Source organism: Cygnus olor, chromosome 2 (genome assembly GCF_009769625.2).
Source record: "Cygnus olor isolate bCygOlo1 chromosome 2, bCygOlo1.pri.v2, whole genome shotgun sequence".
Classification (NCBI taxonomy): domain Eukaryota; kingdom Metazoa; phylum Chordata; class Aves; order Anseriformes; family Anatidae; genus Cygnus; species Cygnus olor.
The window spans coordinates 31,618,001-31,631,484 of record NC_049170.1 but is presented as its reverse complement, the minus strand read 5'-3'; the positions used below and the strand labels follow the sequence as shown (position 1 = coordinate 31,631,484).

General features: G+C 41.6%; 1 long non-coding RNA gene across 1 annotated transcript in view; it reads right to left on the bottom strand.

The window, feature by feature from the left end:
* Positions 1–13,484, bottom strand: part of LOC121066177 — a 21,698-nt gene extending 8,214 nt beyond the window's left edge. Inside the window, exon 1 of the long non-coding RNA XR_005817559.1 lies at positions 13,330–13,484. This is a non-coding gene — a long non-coding RNA (uncharacterized LOC121066177). The remainder of the gene's footprint in view (positions 1–13,329) is intronic.

Below are 13,484 nucleotides of genomic sequence, written 5' to 3'. Positions count from 1 at the left end.
AGACAGGAGACCTTGGAGGAATACAGAGATGCTGTACCTTCATGTAGGATTAAAAAAAAAAAAAAAAACCACACCTCAAGCTGAATCTGGTAATGAATATGAAGGGCAACAAGAAGGTTTTACAGGGGTACCAACCACAATATGAAGACTAGAAAAAATGTGCCCTGCTTGCTGAATGGGGCAGGATCCTTGATGACGGAGAACATAGAAAAGACTAGGGTAATCAGTGCCCTCTTCACCTTGGCTTTACTGGTTAGATTTGCTCTCAGAAATTCAGAGAACATGATGGGTTGTTCCTATGAGTGCTGAAGGCGCTGGCTAATATAATCATGAGGCTATTCTTGATTATCTGTGCAAGGTCATGGCAACCAGGAGAGGTTCCTCATGACTGGAAGACAGCAAATATCATTTCTGCCTTCAAGAAGGACAAGAAAAACAATCCGAAGAACTTTGGGCCGGTAAAGACTTAGCTCAATCTCAAGGAAATTGATGGGATAAAAAATCCTGGAAAACCTTTGAAACATAAGAATCAAGAAGGTGATTTGCAGAAATCAGTATGGATTAAAAAGGGGAAAACATGTCTGACTAACCTGATAGCCCTGTATAAAAAAAAAAACAGTCTCAGTGGATGAGGGGAAAACATTAAATATTGTTTATCTCAACTTTAGCAAAGTTTTCTCCCATAACATCCCCACAAATTGATGAAGTACGGTGCAGTACAGTGAACATCAAGGTGGACTGAAAACTTGCTGACCTTTCAGGCTCAAAAAGTTGTGATCAGCAGCACAGAGTCCAGCTGGAGGCCATTCACTAGTGGTGTACCCCAGGGGTCAATATTCTTGACACCTTCATTAGTGAGCTGGATGATAGGACAGGTACCTCAGCAAGTCTGGAGATGATTCAAAATTGGAGGGAGTAGTTGACAGACCAGATGGGTATTTCAGAGGGACTTCAACAGTCTGGAGAAATGGGCAGGCAGGGAACTCATGAGGTTCAGCAAAGGGCAATGCACCTAGGGGCTGCCTCTTTAGCAGCCCAGTGCTGAGAAGTGCCTCAGTGCCTGCCCTAGTTGGGAAGTAATAATTGCATGCACCAGTGCAGGCTGGGTGCTGAGTGGCTGGAAAACAACTCTGCATAAAATGGACTGGAGATCCTGGTCGACAAGAATTTGAGCAGGAACCAGCAACGTGCCTTTGTGGCAAAAGCAGCCAATAGCCTCCTGTGCTACATAAGGCAGAGCATTACCAGCAAGTCAAGGGAGGTGATCCTGCACTTCTGCTCAGCCCTGGTGAGTCCACCTCTGAAGCTCTGGGTCTCTGCAATTTTTGTAGTAAACAATACTGGCTGTGCTTTGACGATGGGAAAATATGGTAGCTGATGTATTATTATTGCATTTCTTGGTTCATTTTGATACATGATTAAACAATCATAATAATTCCTTGATTATTACAAGTTTATCAGAAGTTTATCAAGTAGTTAAATGCTAGTTGGCTTTGTTCAAATTCAAGGGAAAGGCTTAAGTTCAAAGCCAGGACATCCACTACAGATCACAGCTGGCTACAAGAGTAAAGGGACAGCACTAAATCTATCACAAAGTGAGCTACATTCTGTTTAGAGAGCAGTGATGGACTAGAGAAGAGTTTTAGTTTTCAGTGCACAGCTAGTTACCGTCCAGGTCTTGAGGATTTCTTACAAGTTTTCTTCTCTTATGTTAGCAGTATTACTCTTAAGTCAGAGTAATTATTAGCATAAAGTGTCTGAATTAGGACAGATGCACTGATGTCCATATGTACCTGAAGGTAAGCGTACATGAGCGTATGAGGACCTAAGACTCCATGTGCCTCAGGGACTTACCTACACATCAAGTGCTTTTCAGACACTTTTCAGGCACAACAATGCAATTTAGGCACATACTTGTAACATATTGTCTCTCTTGTAATGGGTGTCAGCATTTTTAATTACTTATTTTACCGCCCATAAGAAGGATATAAATTTACTATGCATTAAACATTGAGCACATTCTAAATGTGTTTCTGCAGTTAAATTGTGGGGGTGGTTATAATCTCTACTTATAAAAAACTTGAAATAGAAAGGCCACATCCTCCTGGCAAATGTTAGCTTTAATTACTACTTTACACACCTCTCAGTGGAACAAAACTTTTCTGTAATTATCCACATTCTTACAGAGGTGATTACTGTGCAAAGATTACAGAAATTTTTCAAAGTCATCTCCTGTATAAGCTAGGCTTCGTGCGACCAGAATAGAACAGCAGATAAATATTAGCTTGTTCAGTAAAAAATACCAACTTACACAGTTGAAGACATAATTACGAAAGAGTAGATGCTGAATTAAAGTACAGATTTCTTTTAAGTGCAAACTGATATAGATAAATGGTAACTAAAAATTGTTTGCCATCTGATTAAGGCTCTTACTGGAAAATACAGATCATCTCAATCTTCTGCTCAAAGGGCAAGTCACTAGCTAAGCTGAATGTTCTCACCCTAATTTTAGCTCTAGATTTAAAGAATCTGTTGTAAATGTCTGAGATATTTGAGATTACATAAAGTCATTCTGGATATTGGTCTGGCTAGTGAGATCTCTTCACTGACATGTAAAAAAAATAAGTGAACCCAATAAAAAAGCCAACATCCTAGAAGAAACATATCAAGTAGCCAAGTGTATTTTTCAGCAAATGACAAGAAAGCAGGCCTAACCAGGAGATAGGAAATGGTACTAATTGAATACATCTACTGTACTGTATTGCCTAGCAGCATAAGATGGCAATAACGGCTTCACTGCTTACAGAATTCGGAAGATTAGCCCGAAAACTGCACCACAGGAGATTCGGGGAGCCATGTGAAGTCCTAAGGTATTTCACACTACTACATTGGTCTGCAACACAAATTACAGCACTATGTAGAATCAAAAGGATTAACCACACTACAGATTAGCTAAATTTGGAAAAATAAAAAAAAAAGAAAAGAAGAAAAAAGTTCTTTCTTTCTGCAGCTGTTTTTTTTTCTTTTTCATTTTGACAAAACCACATCTGCCACATGGACCTAAAATTCACCTTTATAATTCAGCTCATTCTTTGGATAAGAAAGCGAGAGACTACAGATGAGCATGATAAATTTGTTAGCAACCCATGTCACTAAACCACTAGTTTAGTTAATATAATGCAAAATATTGGATATTAACAAACATAAGAGTGGTATATTTCTTCATTTGTTTTCATAAAAAAACACTACCTCTCAGTTCTCCTGCTCACTGTTACCTGGTCTGACTATATAAACTTTGCATCCTTCCTTGATTTAAGAGGGAAAAAAAGGAAAGAAAGCAATGTCAAAGGCCAGACTGATTCCAGAAGTCAGTAGAGGAACAAAGGAGAAGCTACAATACAGATTTGATTTGTCCTCTCCATTAACAGCGATCACACATTTCTCCCTCCCATATAACTAGCATGCAGCTTCCTCATGTATGCAGGCTATGCCTGACCTTCCAGGACCAAGATGAAAAGGAACTAGGGGCATGGCCAAAGAAAGGCCATTTGGATTAATCTGGATAGTGAATCAGTCAAAAGAAAATAAGACTGACAGTTTCTATCTATATTTGTGTGCAAATAATGAAATACATCTCTAGATGATTTTTTTCAAAAGTTACTCCAGTATCATTTTGTCACCCTGACAGATAATTATTATTATTAATAAACCAAAGGAATTTTCACAATCATAAAAAAAAAAAAAAAAAAAAAAAAAAAAAAAAGCCATAAAAAGAAACCATTACTTTTTAGGTAAGATTCTTGGTAAGATAGAAGTTTTTTCTCACTAAGAGATCACTTTATCTTATCTGTATAAAAAGTTAGTAGCACAAATGAAATAACCCAGAAATCACAGAATCATAGAATGGTTTGGGTTGGAAGGGATCTTAAAGATCATTTAAGTCCAACCCCCTGCCATGGGCAGGACACCTCCCACCAGACCAGGTTGCCCATTGCCCCATCCAGCCTGGCCTTGCGCAACTCCAGGCATGGGGCAGCCACAGCTTCTCTGGGCAACTGGTGCCAGTGTTTCACACCCTCTGAGAGAAGAATTTCCTCCTAACAGCTAATCTAAAGCTACCCTCTCTTAGTTTAAAGCCATTACCCCTTGTGCTATCCCTATACTCCCTGACAAAGAGTCCCTCCCCAGCTTTTCTGTAGCCCCCTTTAGGTACTGGAAGGCCACTATAAGGTCTCCCTGGGGCCTTCTCTTCTCCAGACTGAACAACCCAAACTCCCTCAGCCTGTTTTCATAGGAGAGGTGCTCCAGCCCTCTGATCATCTTTATAGCTCTCTTCTGGATTTGTTCTAATACTTCCACATCCTTCTTGTGCTGGGGGCCCCAGAGCTGAACACAGTGCTCCAGGTGGGGTCTCACAAGAGCAGGGCAGAGGGGTAGAATACTCTCCCTTGCCCTGCTGGCCATGCTGCTTTTGATGCAGCCCAGGATAGGGTTGACTTTCTGGGCTGCAAGCGCACCTTGCTGGCTCATGCCAAGCTTCTCATCAACCAACACCCCCAGGTCCTTCTGCTTGGGGTGCTTTCAATCTATTCTCTGCCCAGCCTGTATTTGCCTGAAATGGGCATGTATCATTGAGGGTAAACTTTTCGTCCCTTTACAAAGTTTTGATTGTTGCTCAACATTTCTTTGTCATTCTCTGGTTTATTATATTACTGATTCTATTTATCTTCGTTTACCTTGAGAGCTTTCTTTCTGAAACACCAGTGGGAACACAAGCGAGCCAAAACCCTTCACAATGCAGCTATTCACTGCAGACTGTGCTAAGCACTTGCTCAAGGTTATTCATGTCAAGAGTGGTTGTAATTGTTCCTACAAGGCTTGCAGTAGATAAGACCATCCTTTCCTATGCCGCAGAAATCATAGAATCATAGAATGAATCATAGAACGACTTGGGTTGGAAGGGACCTTAAAGATCATCTAGTTCCAATCCCATTGCTCTAGGCAGGGATGCTGCCTGCTAGACCAGGTTGCTCAGGGCCTCATCCAACCTGGCCTTGAACACCTCCAGGGATGGGGCAACCACAGCTTCTCTGGGCAACCTGTTCCAGTGCCTCACCACCCTCTGAGTGAAGATTTTCCTCATAACCTCTAATATAAATCTCCCCTCTTTTACTTTAAAACCAATCCCCCTTGTCCTGTCATTATTGACTGAGCATAAAGTTGCTTTCCATCTTTTTATAAGTCCTCCTTAAGTACTGAAAAGCTGCAGTAAGGTCACCCTGGAGCCTTCTCTTCTCCAGACTGAACATCCCCAGCTCTCTCAGCCTTTCTTCATAGTAGAGGTGCTCCAGCCCCTTGATCATCTTTATGGTTCTCCTCTGGACCTGCTCTAACAGCTCCACACCCTTCTTGTGCTGGGGACATCTGGATGCAGCACTCCAAGTGAGACCTCACATGGGCAGAGCAGAGGGGGACAATCCCCTCCCTCTCCCTGCTGCCCACTCCTCTGTTGATGCAATCCAGGATGCAGCTGGCCTTCTGGGCTGCAAGCACGCACTGCCAGATCATGTCGAAGTTTTTGTCCACCAGAACCCCCAAGTCCTTCCCTTTAGAGCTGCTCCCAATAAGTTCTTCACCCAGTCTGTACTCCTGTCTGGGATTGCCCTGACACAGATGCAGCACCTTGCATGTGGACTTGTTGAACCTCATTAGGTTCACATGGGCCCATTTTCCAGCCTGCCCGAATCCCTTAGGATGGCATCTCTTCTTTCTGTTACATTGACTGACACCACTCACTTTGGTGTTATCTGCAAACTTGCTGAGGGTGCACTCTATCCCACTATGTCATTGATATTAAACAGTACTGGTCCCAGGACAGACCCCTGAGAGACATCACTTGTCACCGACCTCCACCTGGACATAGACCCATTGACCACCAGTCTCTGGGTGCAACTTTCAAACCAATTCCTTATCCACTGAATGGTCCACCTATCAAATCCATATCTCTCCAATTTAGAGATCAGGGTGTCTTGTAGGACCATGTCACAATCCTTACAGAAGTCCAGGTAGCTGATATCAGGGGTTCTTCCCTTGCTAACTGATGCAGTCACTCCTTCATAGAAGTTCACACCATAAGCATGTGGATCACCATCCTGACTCTGTTTCCTCCCCCAGCACAGAGCTGCATCCAGTGAGAAAAGAAACAGAAAGGGCTGTCACTGGCTGTCACACCTTTTTCAAGGATCTTATGCAAAACAGGTATATCAGTCAGAGCTCCTGTTCACCTTCCCTTGTCTCAGAGAGTCCACCCAGCTCGGCAAACACAGCAAGAAACTCTGCAGCCAGCTGCAGCAGTGAGCCTGCAGTGATGCCACTCCCTCTGCAGAAGCACAGCTGAAGCAGAGAGGAAGGGGTTTAATTTCCAGAACACATCTCTCCTCCCAGCCCAGTTTACACAAAGCAGCCTGTGTAAGAGCGGCTGCCCCTTAATTCTCTTCCACACACAATAATTTCACTGAGCGCGCAGCAGGGCCTCACCCTCAGCAATGAACTTAACATGACCAGCTTAGGGACCAAAGGTCTTCCTTCCTGAGTCTTTACAATGCAAAAGGAGCCTGTAAACAACATGATAAGAGCGATCAAGCATTCAGCAACCGTTCCCTGCCATTTTATTCGACAGGATATTCTGTTTCTTATGCTCCCTTCAAGCCCATAATATTGGGGGGGGGGGGGGGGAAGGCATCATATTCATTTGCAATAAGCAGAAAGTAAAGAAAAATAGCCAGGGTCAGAATGACAGCTTTTCCCTACATGGGTATGTTTATGGTCTTTGTTGAGCAGGCTATTGTTTGAAAAACCTCCTTAGATTTCCCTCAGAGCAGCAGTTTAGCAGAGTATACTCTCTCATATCTGGGGCCCTTTAGCAGCAGGAGGCACTGCTCAGCCCCGAGCCCCTGGAGAGGCAGCCACCTCCTTGCACCACCAGCCGTGCCATGGACCTTCCACCAGGTGCTGCCACGGGAGGCCTGACACCCACTGGAGACAGCACATGACATGTCAATGGGCAGATTCCTCCAATTTGACAGTCCCCCTCCCCAGGCATGGCTTGTTGGTTTGGAGTAGATTCACCCATAGGAGAGCAGGTATTCACGTGTGGTTTTTTGTTTGTTTGTTTGTTTTCCCAGGGTAGGATTACTGGCGTCGCTGTTTGTTGTAGTGCTGTATGTTGTTGTTTGACCATGATGAAAAGAACCTCAGATGGGTAGCATTGACATCACTCTGCACAAAACAAGCAGAAAAGTCCATGAGACTTCTCAATTTTGCAACAGCAAAAATGATCTTAATGGATATCAAATGCTTGAAATGGCCATGAAGAAAGCTTGTTTCCCATTTCTGAATATTAACTGAAGAGGCCTACTGTGTTCACCCTTGCATTTCTGCAGTCTTTATATGTATAGTCATACACCGATAAATGATAAAAAATGTAGATTTGATAGACAGACACATAAATTTGAAATTTGTAGAGCAGATTTTAATGATACATAGAGATTGACATTGATTAGAAACCAGAAAGATAACAGTGATGAAAGTGAAGAAGATTTAGGACAGGCATGAGATTTAGACCAAATTTTAAGTCTAAGCATTCTATAAATAATTGCTTAATAGAGAAGGAAGTTCTTTGAAACTTAAATTAGCATCAGCTTGAGAAACAGAAACCTTCACAGATATATATAGCATGGGTATACTGTAGCCCTGAAACTGCTCTTTAAAACAGGAAGGAAATAAGAAATAGGGAGGCAGCCATTCACAGTCTAACACGTATTCTCTCCTTCAGTAAAAGTGATTTGAAAGGGATCTGCATAGCAGGAATTCTGAACAGATTTGCTATCGTTTAATGAAACATGCTGCAAGTAGAACAACATTTGCAGCAGACATATTATCTGACCTAGGTCACCTCCTGATTAAACATATATAGACTGGAAGGAGATTAGTCATTAAACCAAGCTGAACACAAGCCAAGCTACAGCTTACACTGAGAAACTCTATCCAATTAGCTTTGCAAGTGAGCTAAAAGCAGGAATTATGAGGAAGGTGGTTCCAGGACATTTCTGCCAGCACGTCCGGTATCAGGATGCCTGAACACATACACACTCCATCATGTGCGTGACTTAGATGTCCACATTATGTGTTTCAAAGGTTATTAAATCTTGACATCTCTATAACCATGAAAAATGAAAAATGAGGGAGTGAATTAAAAAAATTTAAGGCAGGTAACAAAAAACTTGCTTTGCCACATTATCTTAAAACCAAGAGCTGTAATCACACATGCATGCATCGTCATGCACCCACGTCATTTGGGGTGTGGGACGCTCACTCTAGGCTGGTGCCTCAGCTCAAAGCCAGTTCCCAGAAACTGGCCAGGAACCAGGACAAGGCTGAGCACTTACACATGACCCACAGGCATACCTCAGCTAGTTTAACCTTAACACCATGTCTGGAAGAAGTGAAACTCTTCTCATACCCTGAAGGGGTGTCCAGCAATATAGCAAAGCTTGCACAAGATGAAGTGATAAGTTTTTCTGTGACTGAGAGGAAGGGACAGTGTAGGATGGAGGCACCTGGCTATGTACTTAATGGATCATCCGTAATTATAAACTAGATGCACTCTGTCAAAGTGACAGTACTATCCTCCCTGCTATCTCCCAACATAACCTCAGTGCTGAGTAGGCTGATTTTGTTCCTTCAGGGATTAAAATATCTCAGTGTATCATATCATGTAAGCTAAGATTTTCCACTCCAAAGACTGAGCTTTTTCAAACATTCATGTCGCTATGTGACCTACTGATTCCTTCATCGCTGCGTGCATGTACATCGCTCTGCTCTGGCAGCCCTGGCACAGGTGACACAGTCCTAGGTACCTTCAGCAACTGTAAGACTCGGATGCAAAGCTGGGCTGTGGACCTATGTCCAAAATTTCTCAAATATCCATGATGTTTTATTCTGGAGTTCCAGTTCAAATAAATAACCACTTCAAAATTTGAAAATTTTGCTCTCATATTTTCAAAAGCCTCACTGCACTTGAAGAAGCCCTTAAACTCACTGTTTTACTCCAGGCAAAATTCCGCTATCCTATTTTCTACCAGGAGTGGAAGAAGTGCTTCTGTGAAGCACTACTTACCGTTCCATCTGTTGTGCCACATTTTGTGCTGTCATTTTATGACTTAATCAATTTCATCCAACTAATCTCCCATCAAACTGCCTACCTGGTTAATTTCTTTGTAAAGCACTGACTTTGTGACTGATTCGTGCCTTCATTTAAAGTATTCTTCACACTTACAGATCTTACCAGATATCCACAAGTTAGAGGCCATGCTCTGGAACACAATTTCATTGTGGGAAGGGAAGCCAAAATAATAACATTTTCTAAACAATTTTCATTTCTTTTGCATGAGAAATTTTGAAAAAGTCTTACTTTTCATTCCCAAGTGGATTATTTTTTTCCAAAATGACAGTCTGAAACAGCAAAAAATCCTATACTTTGATCAAGAATTGAAATAACAGACATAAAAATATTAACATTTTCCAAAACACTTATTGATACCATGGTAAAGCTGTTGTGCTTCAAGCTAGTTCTGCACTGTAAAGTAAGGAAAATTTGTTATTTGTGGAAAATTTGGTATTTGTGGGAAAATTTGTTAGGATTTTTTTTACTGGTAGTTGTAAAGTATTTGTTGACAGCAAATAACTCTCCGGATCTCCAGTCAGTCCATTCAAAAAAGTTGCCTTAGTCATAGATTTGGTCCCTCAGCAAAAGGCTGAATGAAATGAAAGATGAATGAATTAAGGAAAATGCTATGAACAAGTCATTGGTAGGGAGGGGGGCATCCTCACTAAAACAAAGAACTAGTGCTATTATTACAGCTCCCAGATATGCATTTATTTTTCAAAATATCAACATTGGCACATGCAGCTAATGAGGAAAGAAATGCTTCTGGGTCTGTCATGAAAATCTTTAACACTGCATTATTCTCCAGTTCATGCTATATCAATCTTAAAAATGGAGAAAGATATAACAAAACTAAAAATAAAAAATAAAAAATCCAGGGTGGAGCTTTTATTTGCATTTACTGTTATATCCGATTCAATTCCTGTTAGCAAAAACTGCAGTCACATTCTCTGGATAACTTAGCTGCAAGCTATTGTTTAACCAGCACAATAAATTCAGCATTAACTTTTAGATGTCTCGTATTTGCTAACTGAGAGCTGCGTTAGGATGCCTTGTCCACTATGTTCAGAACAAAATACCATCCTTCATAAAATATAAAGAGAAAGGAAGACAATATTATCTTTCATGAATAGAAAAGGGTCTCTCTCATCTCCTGTAACGCTTAAATCTCATTACTGTGACCAGCCACAGCTGCTCTCTGTCCTCTTCCCTAATAAAACTAAAGGCAGCAAGTGGTGTATTTTGATTATTAATTAAACAAAGCCACTCCCAAATTGCTATGGTGCCACAGAGCAGAGAGCCAACACCCAGGGCTGCTGCTGCTATTCCAGATTCCTGCTCACCAGCTCTGCAGGTTGTCCTGGGCGAGACTCACCAGGCAGAATTCAATGAAACAGAAAATCAGTGCAGCAATATTCATGCACCTGACTAGGTGGTTTTTCAGAATTCAGCTCCTGACATGATGTATCTTCCATTTTAAAACATTTTATCAAGCAAAATTTTATATATACCAGTTCGTAAGGAAAGGTGAATTATTTTATTAGACCAGCTGATACACTCAGGAAATGCAAGAGGTGTTCAGTTTGAGATTGGCTTGACAAGGACTGACCTTTAAAAATTGAGACTTTTTTTATACTCAGAGTCTTGAAACAGACCATCAAGGTGTAAGTTCCTTTATAAAAAGGAATTTACATGCAGTCAAGAACAAAGCTTTGTTTTAACCTAATGTTTTCTAGAAATTGCATTAAGATAGACTGAAGAGAGTTGCACAGAGAAGCTGGAAGCTTGCATCTCCCTGTTTTTTTACATTAGTAAAAATGACATTCCAACATTAGTAACAGAAAGAAATCTTTGTGATCATGCAGTAAAATGGTGCCTCTGGAATATTTCTTCTTTCAATTTAAATTACCTGTGAACAGAGAGCAACAGTTTCATTTTCCCTCACTTTAGTGAATTTAACACTTCTTCCATTTAATGAACAACATTCAACCTTTAACCTGAACATCTTTAAATATCTTTAGTCTTCCAAGGCACATGTCAGATATCTGGAAAAGATTTGTTAAATTAAATCATTTTTTCTCATTTCCAGAATCAGAAGAAACTAGAAAGTCTGTATCTAGGCCCTAGCTCTGCTAACCACATGCACATGTGGCAAGCGGTCCCACTGCCTTTTCTGTGAACCTCAGAATGCACTTAGTACAACACGTTTCAACAGCACAGGCTCTAATAGTCCAAGCACATACACATAGACTCCCAGAAAATCTTACAGCCTGCAATGAAATAGTTAAAAAGTAGTAGCTACTGGCATTAGGAGATTTACGTTCCCATTTCCTGTATTTAACAGAAGAAATGGGCTGGTTTTATTTCAAAACCAAACTGATTGCCTTGCAGAGACAGTTGGAAAATTCCTATTATTGCAGTGCATTCAGGCTTAAGTTTCACAGGCAGAGCAGTGTCAATAGCCAGAAGGATGGTCTCCTAGTTCAAGAAGCAGCTTGCTGCTGCTCACATCAATTCTTAGGCTCTTCAGATAACTCTACTTTGGTTAATCATTTATTTACAAGAACGTTATATTTATTTGGGGGACTCAGCAACAACAGCAAGAGTGGAAAGTGGGACTGCTCCTGCACACATCACTGATATATTGCACACATCAACCGGAAAGTGTGCAAGGAAATACAGGTGCTACAATCTTATTGGTCAATATTAAGAAGAAACCCGTGTATAATGTACAGCTTTAATAAAACAACAGTGGAGACATTAGTTGGACACTCAGTCTAATAGACTGTAATTTTCTTCTATGATAGGAGAGAAGAGAAATATTTTACAGGAGACCATGCTGGAGGTCACAACTCCTAAAATAGGGCACAGCTTCTCATGTACACAGGCACAACATTGCAACACTCGAGTGTCCACATCAATCTCATCTAAAGCTGCAAGTTATTTGGGTCTTTTGGATGACTTCTCTGGGCCTTCCTTTCTGGAATTTAAAATAGAAAGTATAGGTAGCTAGAACAGATGGTAGAGCATACCAACTGTTTGCAGGTTATTTTAATCATCACATGAGAAAGGTGAAAGTTACCTCCGTCATATAAACTTATAATGAAATAACATTAATGATCATCATTTTTGGTTTACAGATGAGAGAACTGATGCACACAGACACTCGATCAGGATGAGAGGAAACAAAAAAAGCCCATTACTGGCTCCCACCCCTGTGGTCTGTAGCAGAAGCACACTGTACCCACATCATTGGGCTTACTGAAGAGCATAGCCTTAGACAATTTGCTACTCTCCAGGAAATTGGCATCATTTACCTGAGCCAGATATTCACTGCCTTCATTTTGTTTTTTATGCTTTTAGTAAAATATTTGATATTTAAAACTGACAGGAATTGGAGGGAGCAGCACTCTGTATTGAATTAATAACTTGGATCTCAGCACTGTTAGCCAACCCACCCAAGCAGCAGACACTGCAACAGCAGAGCTTCACACCAAGCAAAGGCCAGGCATACAGAGACACGTACATTCCTACAGTGCTGCTGGTTTACATCCCCCCACCCATGCCAGCAAGCAGGCGGGTGCTACCAGTTATCCCCAGGTTGTTTCCGCCTGGTGACACCTGCAAAGCGCGGTGGGCTGCTGGTGCCAGCCGGCCCTGCTCCAGGCGCGTGTTTGCTCTGCAGCGCCAGCAGCTGCACGGTGTGCTGCAGCAGTACAGGAACTGAATCTCCGGCCTGCTGGAGTCCATAAATGCCTTGCATTTGACTCTGAAAACTTAACTAATCCAAGTTTGACAGCTTTGTGTTTTTCAACAGAAGGGAGAGAGAAAGAGAGAGAGAAAGAGAGAGAGAGAGAGAGAGAGAAGAGAGAGAGAGAGAGAGAAAGAGAAAGAGAGAGAGAAAGAGAGAGAAGCACTCTATTTCGTATTTTCCTTTCAGACAGGTTAAAAGCACGAGTGGCTCCTAACAGACCACTGACATAGCATCTCTAGTCCATGCAATTTTACATACACGTTACTTTTCTTAAGGCTTTACGTGCTCTGATTTCAGATCACTGTCCCATCTCCTCTTTCCCACCCAACTTTATTGGCGGTCAGGGCACCTGTGACTTGACCATGCAGGAATTCCCTATGTCTTACAGAACCTCCCAGTGGTACAGCTGGATACATGGAATGGCTGACTGGAAGGAGACCACATTGTCTAAGCTCACTTCTAGTTCAGCCATTCTCAGCTGCCAGAATGACCTCATGGGGAGGG